Source organism: Galeopterus variegatus, unplaced genomic scaffold (assembly GCF_000696425.1).
Source record: "Galeopterus variegatus unplaced genomic scaffold, G_variegatus-3.0.2 Scaffold6972, whole genome shotgun sequence".
NCBI lineage: Eukaryota > Metazoa > Chordata > Mammalia > Dermoptera > Cynocephalidae > Galeopterus > Galeopterus variegatus.
This window is the reverse complement of record NW_007733083.1, coordinates 1-341: the sequence shown is the minus strand read 5'-3', so window position 1 is coordinate 341 and position 341 is coordinate 1.

The following is a 341-nucleotide window of genomic DNA, read 5'->3' as shown; positions in this document are numbered from 1 at the left end:
AAGAGCACACAAACCCAACCAGAATATTCTCCAGTTGAGACACTCTCCAAGTGGATGGTTTTTCTCTCACCTGATCCACTTTTGCACAGCACAGATCTCTGACTTTTGACATTTTAAAACAATGCACAATTATTTAAGTCTGTGCACTAATACTTCATTAATGGGTTTTACTTTTTTGTTCATGTCTTAATCATAGACTTTCTGAAACAGACTGTTTCTTAAACCAAACTTAGGACATTTATTTGAAACACCATTGAAATGCAAAGATTTTTTTTCATAAATAATGATTTACAAATGGAATTATTCCACTTCTATTATGACACTTTGACAGGTTATTAAAA